The sequence below is a fragment of the Miniopterus natalensis genome, chromosome 1, assembly GCF_054644295.1.
Source record: "Miniopterus natalensis isolate mMinNat1 chromosome 1, mMinNat1.hap1, whole genome shotgun sequence".
NCBI classification, from domain to species: Eukaryota; Metazoa; Chordata; class Mammalia; order Chiroptera; family Miniopteridae; genus Miniopterus; species Miniopterus natalensis.
In genome coordinates, this window is record NC_142081.1 from 104292084 (window position 1) to 104307055 (window position 14972).

Sequence of the window (14972 nt, forward strand, 5' to 3'; positions counted from 1 at the left end):
ACAATAAAACCATGGCAAATACAATTTAATCCATCTCTATTGAGGCAGGTATACTGGGAAACTTTTTGCTAAAACAGGAGGTTTTGCTTTAACCAAATCATATTGTATTAAAATTTTCCCTCTTGGAACAATGTAAAATGATAATTTTAGATTTACTAACATTAAAAGTGAAAACAAACAAATCCTGAAATTATTTTTTTTACTACTAACATATTAACTCTTTCTGTTATATATTGCTGCACATAAACCAATCCAAAACTTAACAGCAACGTGTATATTATTTTTCATGATTCTGCAACTAAGGCTAAGAGTATTTGGGTGTTTTGATTAGTTAGTTAGTTAACTAGTTAGTTAATTTGGTTTTGGTCCATGTAGTCTTTAATGATGGCTTTATCATTTAGGATGGGTGGAATAACAGGAAATTTACAGAGTGTCTTTCTCTTATAGTGCAGTCCCTGACTGTGCCTAACTTCTTCACACAAAGATGGTCTTCAAACAGGTTTTTTTTTACGTGATGGCTTACTTCCAAGAGAAAGAAAGCAGAAGCTGTCAATCCTCTTAAATGCTAGATCTAAAACTGATCGCTTCATTTTCCCTGAATTCTACTGGGCAAAGAAGCTACAAAGCCAGACCATATTCAAGGGGAAGGGTAATGAACTTCACCTCCTGATGTGAGGAGCAGCATGTACATGCAGAGAGGGAAGGAATGGATGGCAACTATTTTCAGAATATATCTACTCCAGTTCATCCTCTGGCCACACAATTAATGATCTCCCCACATGCAAAGTACATTCTTTGTATGTACATGTAAAGTACCTTCTACGTACTCCAGAGCCTCTGCCCATTATGGCATCAGGCCCATACATGAAATCCAGTATATCACTATCTATGCCAGATCTAGAGATACATGCCTGCAATTCCTCAGGATTAAAGATCTGTGAAATAAGACAAGTTATCTTTCCTTCACACACCCAATACACACTAGTAAGACAGTATAGTATATTAGTTTCCAATTTCTGATGTAACAAATTAATACAAATTTAGCATTCTGGAGATCAGAAGTCCAAAATCAGTTTCACTGGGCTAAAATCAAGGTGCTGGCAGGCCTGCATTCCTTGTGGAGGCTATAGATGAGAACCTGTTTCCTTGCCTTTTCTAGTTTTTTTTTTTTTTTTCAGAGAAAGGAAAGGAGGGAGAGAGAGATAGAAACATCAACGATGAGAGAGTCATTGACCAAGCCTGCAGCCCGGGCATGTGCCCTGACAGGGAATCGAACCCCGATCACCTGGATCCTAGGTCGACGTTCAACCGCTGAGCCACGCCCAGCCGACCTTTTCCAGTTTCAAGAAGCTACTTGTATTTATTGACTATTGGCCTTTTCTTCCATCCTTAAGCCAGCAATGTGACATATTCAAACAAATCTACCCATCTCTCTTCTCTGGTCTGTCTTCCACACATGCTTCTGTTGTCCCATTTACTTCCCTTTGACTCTGAACTGCTTGCCAACCTCTTAGAAGGACCCTCATAATTACATTGGAATAACTTGGATAATTTAGGCTAATCTTCCCATCTCAAGATTCTTAACTTCATCACATCTGCAAAGTCCCTTTTGCCATGTAACTGAACATAAGGTGCCATATGGCGAATAGAATAACTTCCATTCAAGAAGGGGAAAACATATGACTTATGTCACTTATTAGTCCAGACAACTCTGAAATCAATGAGAGAATATGCCCAAATCTTTCCTGTTCCAGAGACAAGGCAGGAGTTACGTACCTTGGCTGGACTATATGTGTGCTCTCTGGGAATGGTTTTGCATGGCTCTTCAGTTCTTCCTGAAGGCTCTTGGTCCTGCCATCTGAGTTATTCTTTCTTTTGCCATAAGCAATAGCTAGTGTTTTCAACTGAGTAGCTTTCTCAGTCTACTTCCAGCCACAAAAGTTCCCATGCCCAAAGACCTCTTTTCCTATTTTTCTGTCTCTATCTCTTTTTAGTCCACAATTGTGGTAAGTGTGCAATTAAAATTCTCTTGAAAACACTGTGGGTTTTCTATGAATCTTATTGGGTTTTATCAGTTCAAAACCAAACTTACAAATATTTTTGAGGCAAGACTCCTTACACTTTATTTTGTGAGACTATGCTTTAATATTCATGAACTTAAGATGGTTAGAAATAGTTTTGTCAAGAGAAGAGGCTCTAATTCTAGGCACTGCATTACACTTTTCTGAGACCTTAATTCTCAGTTGGGAACTGACTCTGGGTCCTTGTTTTACTAGCAGTACCCTGGATTTGGTCTTTGCTGTGAGGTTATTTTTACTTTGAAATTTTTTTGCTGTCTGGAGAAGTTGACAATATAACCCCCAAAATTCCTGTTTAGTCTCCTTGAATACTGAAATATTTCTTCTTTATTTCATCTCTCTCCTGAAATACCTTATCATAGGCAGCTAAACGAAACCAAATTTAATTGCCAAATTCTGCCTGGAAACATACGTGTCCAGATTCACAGCTTCATTAGGTCCAATTTTTATTTTCCATGTCACTGAAAGTGACAGTCTCACTGACTGTTTCAAAAAGATAGAGTACAGGTTCCCTGTGCTTCAGTAATTTATTCCCTCCCTCTCTCCATAAACAATTTCCTTTGCTGCATTTCAGGTTTCAGTCTGGTCCCAAAACTTATACTATATATTTTAGATTTTTGTCATGGCAGTATCATACTTACAGATACTAATTTGTATTCCAATTATTTATTGCTAGAGAAAGAACCCAAAATGTGAGATTTACATGTGAGAAACAAACCCAAAACTTATTTTATTTTTTCAAAAAGAAAAATGTATTATTTCCCTTGATTGTGCAATCCGAGACAGACTCAGCTGTAGATCTGGTCTGTTCTACATGATGCCACCTGGGCTTGGATCAGCAAGATGGCTTCTTCATTCCCAAGTCTGGTGACTCAACTAGAAAAGATGATACAGTTTGTGGTTGATGGCCATCTTTCTCTCTCCAGTTGAGCTCTTCACAGGGCTAGCTTAGGCTTCCTTACACTATGGTGGTATCAGACTTCTCACATGGTGGCTGACTTCCAAGATTGCAGACTTTGGCCTAGCCAGGGGTGGCTCAGCAGTTGAGCATCAACCTAGGATCCAGGCGATCGGGGTTCGATTCCCGGTCAGGGCACATGCCCGGGTTGCGGGCTCGATCCCCAGTCGGGAGCGTGCAGGAGGCAGCAGATCAATGAATCTCTCATCATTGATGTTTCTATCTCTCTCTCTCCCTCTCCTTTCCTCTCTCTGAAATCAATAAAGATATATTTTTTAAAAAAGAAGAAAAAAAAGATTGCAGACTTTGAAGCAGCCAGTATTTTTAAAGTTTGGGCCCAGAACTGGCACAGTGTCACTTTCATTTCATTTGATTTCTTAAACAAGTCAAAGGGCAGCTTATATTCAAGGAGAAGGGAAGTAGACTCAACCTTTTGGTGTGAAGTCTAACATGCATATATGGGGGAAGAAGAAAAAATTATTTATTTATTTATCTATCTACTTATTTATTATTTTATTATCAACAAGACCAGCAATAATAAGTGTTGAAGAGGCTGTGGAGAAAAGGGACCCTTCATTCACTGCTGGTGGGACTGTAGACTGGTACAACCACTATGGAAAGCAGTCTGGCAATTAAGAATAGAGCTACCATATGACCCAGCGATCCCTCTCCTAGGAATATATCCCAAAAATTCAAAAGCATGTATTGGGAAAGATATATGCACCTCTATGTTTATTGCAGCATTATTCAAGGAAAGAATTTATGATTGCCATCTTTGGAGACTAGCATATTCATCAACATTTTGCCTGTTAGCATTGTAGTATCATAATGGAAAATCAGTAAAATCATCACAACCTCAAATCATGGCAGTAATTTTTTATATATTGTTTTTATTTATTTTATTTTTTATTGATTTTGAGAGAGAGAAAAGGAGAGGAAGAGAGAGAGAGAGAGAGAGAGAGAGAAACATCAATGTGAGAGTGAAACATCCATTGGCTGCCTCCTGTACATCCCCTACCGAGAACTGAAATGCAACCTGTGCATGTGCCCTGTCCGGGAATCCAACCAGCAAAGTTTGGGTGCATGGGAACACCACCCAACCAACTGAGCCACACAGGCCAGGGCTATAGACTTTATTTTTTGGAGCAGTTTTAGATTTACAACAATAGTGAGCAGAAAGTTCAGAGATATCCCATATGTCCCTTGTCCCCATACATGCATAGTCTCTCTCATTATCTTCCAGTAGAGTGGTACTTTTCGTTCAAATGATGAACCTACATGGATACATCATCACCCAAAGTCCATAGTGTGCCTTAGGGTTCATTCTCAGTGTTATACACTCTGTGGATTTAGATAAATTCATAATGATATATATCCACCGTTATAGTATCATGCTGAGTTGTTTCACCACCCTAAATATCCTTTGTGCTCCGTAGGGGTAATTTCTTCTGTGTTCTTGAGGTTATAATTTATATCTAAAAAACATTTGACTCTAAAAAGCTTCTTTGGGCTAGTTTAGAGTCTAAAATTGTAATAAACCATATAACATCAAATTATATAAAAATATAATATCTTAAATTCTTATTTTAATAAGTAACCTTTGTTTTAACTGGACCTAGAATACATGACCCCCTAGATTCCATAGCTTCTAACTTCCTTACACTTTATTTAAGAGAAATATATGTGGTATATGACCGTATCCAAACAGAGAACAAACCATAAAATCCAGTTCACTGATGGTGACAATGTTGTTTTAAGGAAAGTACTGTTTGTCATCATGATCTGCTTCACATAATTGATTAAGAAGATCACTTTAATAGCTGCCAGGTGGCATTATTTATCCAGCTAGAATCCTGGATTGCATAACGCAAAAATGTTGAAAACAAATCTGAGAAGTTGGTGTTTTGTTTGTTTGTTTTTCTTGCAATGTGAGTTTATTCATTTTTTGAAAGTTAAGCAACATCTGGATGCTGTTCCTATTTTGGGTGGGTCTTCATGAGAAATAAGGACTGTGATCAATCAGAAATTTCTACCTGGGAGTTTGAGTCTTGAAATTGTAAACCGTAATCTCAGAAATGGTAAAGACAAATTCTCAGGTGGCCACTGTGATGATAATGCAAGGGGAAGCATGAGGGTTTAGTGGTATCAGTGCAGGAGCAATGTTTTAACCAAATTATTTCTGTGACAAGGCATTAAGCATGACCTGTGCTGCCATAGTCTTCTTTGGTCTTGACCTAATTTCTGAACTTAACTCCTGTGGACCCTGAAAAAGAACATACTTACCAAGAAGGGCTCCTGGTAGTAAACTGGGCCAAAATTTGTATAAAAACAGGCTAGCAGCCATTTCCACACAGTGGTCTGTCACACAAGCCAAGCTTCAGGGAGTAGCCTGTACTGAACTTCCTACCTGCACTGTATTCCTGCCATCTGAGCCAGCCCTTATGAAGGTGTTCCTAGAATCCTACCTCAACCAACAAGACTGAGACTTTCCCCATCCAGTTGGAGCCCCACAGCTATAGCCCATCAGCAACTTCACTGACCAATCCAAATAGCCCCATTCTGACCAATCAGGACAGAGCCTTTTAGACCAATTGAATTGCAATGATTTGGGAGGGGGCATCTCTATATATGTCAGATCCCTTCTGGTTCAGAGAGCACAATTTCCCTTTCCATTAAACTCTATACTTTCTTGCTAAATCACCCAAGATGTCTTGCCAGAACTGAGTGGAGCCTGAACAGAGCTGGGTGAACCAGAGCAGGTGGAACAGAAGAGAGTTGTTTAGCCAGAGAGGCATCTCACCCCAAAGCTGCCTCACAGCTGTGTTCTTTCATAACTGAGCTGTATCACTATCTAGCTGTTTCATAACTGTGCTATACCACAATTGAGCTGTTTGCATTGAATAAAGTTTCATTTTCTGTACTCCAAATTAGGGGTTCCCATTGGTGTTGAATTGGCATCAGTGACCATTGGTTGACATTCTTCAAGTTTTTGTGTTTTTTTCAATTTTGCTAAAAAACTCAATAATCTTCTAAAAAATATATTTTATCCTTGGGTTTCAAAAGATCAGATTTTTTTAGCTTGCAACCAAGAAGAGTAACACACATGCTTAATCACAGTATTACCCAGTTTTATGTATTAATACGTAACCTGAGTATACATAGTATATTCTGTTCCTTTTAATAGGTACATATTGTTCTCCAAATATTGTTAATATGTTCTTCAAGCAGTACATATTGCATCTGTACAGCCATTGCTAAACTCTGGTGAAGATTTTTTTTACAGATCATAATGATATTTATTTTAGTGTTCTTTTTTTGGAGCAGGGTCGAGGGGATGGACGTCAATGCATGTGCCCTGACCGGGGCCATGGATCAAGTCTGCAACCAAGGTATGTGGCCTTGACTGGAATCAAAGTCAAGACCCTTCAGTCCATGGGCTGACACTCTAACCACTGAGTCAAACCAACAGGGCTAATTTACAGTGTTCTTAGATGAAAAACCTCAATTGTTTGTACAAACTAGTGCTCAAGAACAGGATTTAAAGGAGAAGCTATTCTTTGGCAATTCACATAAACTCAAAAACAATTTAAAAAAAGAAAACTTGTTTATTTAGATATTAAGGAAATTATTCAAATTAGCAGTAATTTTTAGAAAGCTGAGTATGCATCCTTTCAAAAGTGAAAAATATTATCTTATTTGTTTTCAAGTTTTTATTGAAAGGAACGCCAATCATGAATGTTTAGGTAAGTAAATTTTCACAAAATGATTAAATCTGTAACCAGCATAAAAAATATTATAATATTACACCATATAGTATCTTCATGTTGTGTGTGGTTTTATTTCTATGGTCACTTATTTAATTTGTTTTGTTTTCTTTCCTGCTTAGCTATAATATATGTAAGAAAAGTGACATTTTGCTTCATTGATGTTTTCTTCACAGACTGTCAAGTAGGCAATGTGCAATAACATATTAATAAATAAGTAAAATAATAAATAAATTGATGAGTGGATGAAATTTTCATGAGTATTATAAAATCTATTACTGTTCAAAGAATATTGATTCCCAATTTTTATCTGAGTCCCTAATTGCTATTTCAATGTTTATATGTTGGTAGCCTTCTCTCTCCTGTCATTGTATAATATCAGTTGTTATTTATAGACAAGTTTATGTGGTATATGAACCTGTTCTCTCTTGGTTCATAGAGATAATTTTATCTTTCTCCAGCCATGCACAGTGGGTATATTTCAGTTACAGCTTTTAACCTTCCCACAGAAAGTTAACATTTTCTTGAGCTTTTAAGAAGGAGCTATGTTCTCCAAAGCCTTTTTCTTTTAATCCCTAAATCTTAAATTGAGGAAAATGGAATGTAAGTTAGAAAGCATGCTTTATAGGAACCTCTCATTATAATAACTAAATAACAGAATCTATTATCACAATTGTGTCATTTTCTCTTATTTGATTTTATCTCTTCTGATTATTTCTAACACTAATGTATTTCATATTGGTAACAGTAGGTAAATATGTATATATGTGTGTGTATATATATATATAAAGTAAAAGGAGTACAACCAGAATTTTACATTCTCCACAAAAATTCACATTGGTTTCCCTGAAACAAAATGTATTATATCACCCTAAATAATTTAGAATTATCTTACCCAATTAATTTCTTATTTACGCTCTCTGATAATTGAAACAGGTACGCTGAAATAATATTATGCAGCAGTTAAACTGTTAAACTACACTCGTGTAAATAAGTGTGGCTAATGGTTGTTTCTTGTATTATTATGTATTAAGTATTGTATTATTTTCCATATGAACAACTATAAACCTACTTTTGCCCCACCCTTTTTATTACATGTGCATAGCAGACATTTCAGTATTTGGGGAGCTGCTTAGTATCTGAGCCCTCTTTCAATGTTTGGAGAAATCTCCACTTTATGTGTCTTGACTGGAAGTAAATTCTTACTCCATTTTTATGAACATTGAATGCATCTAACTTACACATTTCTTCTGACAGCTTAGATTCAGGACTATGGTCTAGGTTTGGCCAAGCTTATGAAGTTCCTTAGTGTATGAGTTTTGAACTAATAACACAAGGACATGAGCATAGCAGAGAATTCTTTATAACACAGGCAGCCAGTCTAAGTTTCTAAGGACCACAGTGTTCAATGTTTCTCTCATAGAAACATGAATTGCAGAATGGTGTTTTTAACCAGGGAAAGTTGTAATTTTGTTAGAAAAGAATTTAGGCTATGGGTGTAGCTTCTCTTCCTTCTTACATATTTAGGTGTGTAGGCCACCCCTTTCCTAGTATTTCCATATGTAACTTGATATCTTATCAATAAAGTTATTTTTGTTTAAAATGCCAGTATCAGATTATGATGGTGGTTCATAGGGAAACTAACCAATAAATTAGTACCTAAAGTGGAAACAGAACACCAGGAAAATGAGAGCATATGGAATAATTATTTGGCTGGACATAAGTAAAATATGATAGAAGTAACATCTTTTCAGGCATTGCTCTTTACTGACTTGGTATCTTTTCTTTCCTTTCCTCTGGAAATTTTGGGGTTTTTATATTTACTCAAGAAACCTACCTTCCATTGTGGGAGAAACCCAAGACCCAAAGGGAGGTCATAATTAGATGCTGCCTTTGAGAGCTCTAGGTGAGCCCTGGGTACCAACTATCGGCCATGTGAGTGTGCCACCTTGAATGTTCAGCCTCAGTAAAGCCTTCACATAACTGATGTATTGCTACAACTGCAGGAGGCGCTCCAAGAGAGAATCATCCAGTTGATCCCTTTAAACCATTGAACCATGACAGATGGTTAAAAATTTCTGTTTTAAGCTATTAAGTTTTGAGGTGTATTGTTATACAGCAATAGTTACTTAAAAGAAATGATATATTAATCAAGGTGCAGAAGGAGATGGACATCACAATAGCAAGTCAAACAGGGAAAAAAATGTAAGTATTTGCTAACTAGTAAAAAGTGATTAATTGCCAAAAGGTAAATATAAACTCAAAGAACAACAAAAAAGTTGTTCCTATGCTAGGACTGAGGGAGGGTGAATAAAATGACTCTATTTCCACTAACAAGATGCAGCTACACTTCTTACAAGAAAGAAGCTCTCACTCTCTCTTTCCAAAATGAGACACAGTCCCAACAATCCTTGTATGTGTTGTTGGTTATATGAATTAGTTCTCAAATTTATTCAGTCCCATTGGATTTACCTTAAAAAGTGGTAAATATATATATAGATAGATAAAAATTAGAGATAAAGATAGAGAGAGAGATAGAGATAGAGATAGAGATATAGAGTTAGAGATAGATATATCTTTATAAATATATATATTCTCTTTACAAATATATATAAATATATTTTCCTCCTATTCCTTATCATTCTATACAGTTTTATTGAAGGTTAACTTTACAAATTTTAAGGTGTATATATATATATATATACACATATATATATATATACACACACACACATACATATATATACATATGTATATATATTATTATTTCTGTAATTGGTCATGAAGGGTTCATGAAATTATCCATAATTTCCTTCTCCCAATATAATTTTATATTTTAAATTTTCTTTCCAAACTTAGGTGGTTGTGGTGCTTTACTTAGTAGGGTAAATCAAATCATCATTTCTGAAAAGTCCACGTCCTCAATGACTTTTTGTCATTTTTGTCATTGCTGTCATTTTCCAGAGGTCATGAAAGTTCTTAAAGGAACCTTAGTGAATATCCTGACTTTCAGATATGATCCTCTTTGTGCTATTGTGTAGCAGCAAACCAATTTCTCCTTAATAATTAGCATCAATTGAATCCCTTTTCTCAGTCATAAGAGAGACCCCCAAATCACATTCTTCTCTTCAAAGTGAATGGAAGCATTAGTGTGTCCTCTAGTGGAAACATTTTCTCCTTGGGAACTAAGACTCTAGACCACTAGTCCTCAAGGTTTTCAGGATGGGAAACAAACATTATGTGATTGAGTTATGGTAAAATAGTTAGGGGGTCCCCTGCTTACCCTTGATTCTTGGACCTATGTATTCTATCTAGAAGGGACACACAACCATAAAATAACATCTCTAATTCAAAGTATATACTACATCTTGTGAAACACATCATTTCAAGATGGTCTCACAACTGCCACAGTAAATGACTCTTCACTAAGACATTCCACTTTTGTGTTAAGCCAACTGCTTCAGGGTAAGAGAGTAAGTGGTAAGACCAATTAACTCCGCGAGACCTTTGCAAGCCATGCTGAGAAATTAGTTTCTTGATCAGAGTCAGTGCTGTGTAAAATTACATGAGAGTGATTAAAGTACTCTGCGTGTCTACAGATGGTGGTGCTAGAAAAAGCATCATGGGCCTTGAAGACAAATCCATATTCAGAATATATTTTTACTTCAGTGAAGTTATATCTGTACCTGCTTCCTCATGGCAAAAGTCCAATGTAATCAACCTGCTTCCAAGTGGCAGGCCCCCGGGAGGAGTGGTGCCATATAGAAAACTTGGTGTTGGCCTATGTTATTGGCAGATTGACACCCAGCAGTAGCGTTATCAATGTCAACCTTGGTAAAAGGAGGTCTATATTGTTGAAATTCATATTTATCCCTACTGCCATGGCCTCTGTTCGTGGGCCCATTGAATAAACACTGGAATGGCTGGGGAAGAGGGTACCGAAGGCTGCAGAGTGAGCTATTTGTCTACCTTATTCTTTTGAGTTTTCTCAAAAGTGTGTGCTTTTGGGTAAGAACTCACAAGAAAACAATATCTTCACAGTCTGTGCCTATTCAAAGAGGTCCAGCCACACACCTCTTCTCAAGAGCTCCTTCTCACCAATCTTCCATTCATGTTTTTTTTCCAAGTCCCTATCTATTCAACCAAACCATTAACAATCATTAACAACTATTACATCAGTCAAAGTAATCATACTTCTGGTTCTCTCAGTCCACACAAAGTAGACAGTAAAATATACTGTTTGAAATACTAACTGCCTAGTGGTTGGTTATACTTCACTGATGTCTTCCAGGGTTATCTTTGTGAGGACTGTAAATTTGAAGTGTTTACTTTCAGGGGATATGTATGTATTATCCAGAACGCTCTACAAAACAGTATGAAGGGATGAAGTACTGATCCATGCTACAATATAGACGAGCCTTGAAAACTTTATGCTAACTGAAAGTGAGACACAAAAGTCCACATATTGCATGATGAAATTTATATGAAATGTCAGAATAGGCTGACATAGAAACAAAAAGTATTAGTGATTTCCAGCGACTAGGGAGAGAGGAGGAACTAAAGAGTGACTGCTTAGTATGTATGGGATTTCTTTTTGAGGTAATGAAAACATCCTAGAATTAGATAGTGATGATGCTTGCATAACATTGGGAACATATCAATATGTTGAATTTCATTATGTAAATTTTCTCAATAAAAAAACCTGATAGTTTTTGCTATATACAAATTTATATCAATTTAATGAAGATAGTATTCTTTTTTCATTACATATCCTTATGTATTTTAAAATAGACTTTATTTTTTAAATCAGTTTTACATATACAGAAACATTAAGAAGATACTACAGAGAGTTTCCATATACCCACACCCATTTCCTTCTATTATTAACATCCTGCATTAGTACAGTGCATTTTTTACAATTAATAAATAAGGTTGATACATTATTATAAACTTAAGTCGAGACTTTATTCAGATTTTCTTAGATTTTACCTGTGTTCTTTTTCTATTCCAGGATTCCGTTTAGGATATTGTATTACATTTTGTTGTGATGCTTCCTTAGGCTTCTCTCGGCTACGACAGTTTCACAGACTTTCCTTGTTATTGATGACCTTGACAGTTTTAAGGAGTACTAGTCAGGTATTTTGTGGGATGTCCCACTGTTATAATTTGCTGCTGCTTTTGTTTTTTGTTGTTGTTTTTTCCCCATAATTGTATTGGCTGTGTTTCTGCTGATATAAACATTTCAATAACATCCTCTCTCCTATGTATGTCACAGGAATTCATTCCATTAGACAAGAGGCTCATCAAGTGATTTTTAAAGCTTTACTAAGGTATAATTGACAAAATTGTAAGGTATTTAAAGTGTACAATGTGATGATTTGATATATGTATACATTTTGAAAGGGTCCCTCTACACCCACACCCAGAGATCTTACCTAAACCGTTCATTCTCAATTTTTGCTTCTGCTGATACGGCTGAGAGGCATTGCCCTCATGTTTCCTAGAGGCCACCTAGCTTGAGAGGAACTTTGAGTCATACTCCTAATCTCTCAAAGAGTCATCTTGTGAGACCACATACTCTGATCTTTTGATTTTTATGAGATGTCAGGGGAAGATTTTAGGGTTACACTCTCAGAATTTTCTCTAGAGCACTTTCCTGATAGTGAATTTCTTAATTTTAGCATTTTTTGCCTTTTGGGTGGACTGAGAATTTCCCAAATCATCAGTTCTGAATCTCTTTTATTTAACGACTCTTGCCTCAATTTATCTCTCTCTTCTCAAATTTTACTATAAGCAGCAAGAATAAACCACGCTACATCTTCAACACTTAGCTTGGAAACCTCCTCAGCTAAATATATCATACCATAATGTGTTTAATCAGTCCCTACTTAGGTATATGTGTGTTGTATTCTATTCTTCTGCTATTACGAATAGCTCTGCTATAGATTTTGTTGTATTTATGTCTTTTTATATATGTTGTCAGTATGTATTTTAGATAAATTCCTAGAAGAAACATTGCTGGATAAAAGAGGAAATGCATATGCAACTTTCCCAAATCACCCAGTTTCTCTCCATAGTTCTTGAGTGACTTTTGTAGTACATGAGAGCCTGTACCCTAAGTTTTGCTAACACAACATTTTCAAACTTCAATGTTTGCCACTCTGATCCATGAAAAATGGCATTTTAGTTCAGTTTTATTTTGCATTTTTGTTATTGTAACAGTAAGCGTTTTTTTTTTCCTATTGTCAAGACCTATTCATTTTATTTTGGAAGAATATTTTCTCTGGGTATAAAGTTTTTAACTCCTTTTAATACCTTGAAGATGTTATTCCATTGTCATATGGCTTCAATTTTGTTTTTCTGTTTGAGGAATCAGACCTCAATCCTATTGTGACTTCTTTTAGGTAATTCATCTTTTTTTCCTAGATCCTTTTGTTATTTCTCTTTGTCATTTCTGTTCTTGTTTTTAGCACATTTATCTTATTATGTGTAGGTACATTTTCTTCATTTGCTTCTTAACCTGAGGCTTTATATTATTGGTTTTCAAAATTGTCAGCTATTATACCGTTAAATCTTTAATTCTCTTTTCCTCCTTGCAATCCAAATTATTTCCATAGAATTTAAAAAAAATCTTGTCTCATATGCTGTCCTGTTTTTCATCCTTTTAAATTTGCACACTTCAATTCTGTTAATTTTCTTCTGACTTTTCATCCAGTTCAATATTCTTCCTTCATCTCCATCAAACATATTGCTTTTTAAATTTAATTTTTAATTATAATTTACATTCAATATTAGTTTGTATTAGTTTCAGGTGTATAATATTGCAGTTAGACAAGCTATCAAATATACTATTAAATTCATCTTTGACTTTTTAATTTCACTTCTGAATTTTTTAGTTGTAGAAATTCCATTTCATTTATTATAATAGTTTCTATTTCTGCATCAATTATATCCTTTATTTTCTTGCATATATTATGCATAAGCTTGCTGTTTGTTTATTTGTTTAGGTCAGTGGTTGATACCTTTACTTTCTGGACTCCCTGTAGATATTTCTATTTTATGTTGTTTTTCTTGGACTTTAATCACTGTACTAGTGTGTTAGGTCTGCCATAACAAAGTAGCACACACTAGGTGGCTTAAGGCACAGAAATTTATCATTTCATAGTCATGGAGGCTAGAAGTCCAAGATCAAGGTATTGGCATGTTTGGTTTCTTTTAAAGCATTTCTCCTTGGCTTGTTGATGGCCATCTTTTACTGGTGTCTTCATAGGATCTTCCCTCTATAGGTCTCTGTCCTGATCTCTTCTTCTCATAAGGACATTAATCATATTGGATTAGGGCTCATCCATATGACCTCATTATACCTTAATTACCTCTTTACAGGTCGTATCTCCAAACACAGCTACATTTTGAAGCACTAAAGATTAAGACTTCAACATATAAATTTGTGGGGGACACAATTCAGCTCATAGCAATCACTTTGTCTTATTTTTCATATATTTGGTGATTTTGGATTGAGTGATCAATATTGTTTATAGTAATTGTAGGACTTATTGGAAAGCTTAGATGACAGTACCTTTCTCTAGAGAGGATTTACAGTTGCTTCTGGCATGAGGCTGTGCATTAGCAATTCTAGATCTCTGTAATCCAATACGCGCTGGAGCTGATTCAAAGCTGTAATTCAGACCCACGGAGGGCTGGCCTATTTTAATTTCATCCTTACTCTTAATTTGCATTCCTTTCTGGTTTCAACCAAAACTTGGAATTTTACCAAGCTCTATTTTTGGTGGGTCCTATATCACAAATTCTCTCTCTAAGTCCTTGAATACGTTGAAAATTTTGCTTTGCTTTTCAGATTCTCAGACAATTCTACAAGAATATGCTAATTCTTCTTGGGGAAAAGTAGCTACAAATGCTGGGCATGCTACAGTGGATTTCCATCTTCTCCGAGATCTTGACCCAGAATTCCCACTGCACTATCAGTTCTCTGTTGTCTGAAAGACAAATAGACAAATATACAGATGCAGATAACAATATAGATATGGAGAAATTCATATTTGAACTTCCTGATTGTGTTCTCAGTGGAAGTGTTGCTCAAAGTTAACTACACTGCCATTACCAGGAACAAATCACAACATTCATATTTCTTAACAGTCTCAAACTGGCCATACC